An 801-nucleotide genomic window follows, 5' to 3' on the forward strand; every position below is an offset into this window, starting at 1 on the left:
TGTTCTGGTATACTAATCAGTGGATAAAAAATAAAAATAAGTTAAAGATCAATCTAAGCACAAGTACCACAGGCCAATAAACCCATAATACGTTGAGGTAATTTGTCCCCATTACTGAACGTCAGTACGACGGTCTTCATTCAAACCATAACGTTAAAATAAATAAAAATTAACCATATGAAATACAATTGCTCCTTTGCAAAAAAGTTCATTAAATGAGCTGGACATCCAGCTCAGACAAAACAGCCAGGTCTGGGCCCCTTGGTGGAAAGCAGACTGGTCATTCCTTTGGTACCTAATAATCAACCACAAACCATGTCCTGTATTTGCCTATTAGAATATGACAGAGCCAGCTCTTTGCTGTTATCTTCCAAGCGTTAGTTTAGAGCTTCAGACCACTCTCTCCAGGCTCAGTGTCATGGGCTTCTCTGTGCTTTTGGGGGGAGTCAGGAATTGGTGCTCCAACTCCTTCCTGGCATCCTCCTGAAAGGAAAAGACACCAAGTGGTTGGGCAAAGCTTAATCCCAATTCACCCACTGAGAATCCTTCCTCTACAACTGTTATTTACAGCAACCACATTGACATCCACAGTATGGAAATTAAATAAATTAAGTCAATGGTGTCTAAGTACTCACCAGCATGAGTAGGTAGCTTGAGTGTGTCTGCATGTTGTGTCTGAATGTTAGGCCTGTCCTCAGAGGCTACTTTGATAAATTCCTTCAACTGTGCCCTGCCACACACAGCAACCATCTTCACAAAGGGAGCCATCCAGTCAGTAACAGCGTCCAGGACATCCCACGT

The sequence above is a fragment of the Salmo trutta genome, chromosome 34 (genome assembly GCF_901001165.1).
Source record: "Salmo trutta chromosome 34, fSalTru1.1, whole genome shotgun sequence".
Lineage (NCBI taxonomy): Eukaryota > Metazoa > Chordata > Actinopteri > Salmoniformes > Salmonidae > Salmo > Salmo trutta.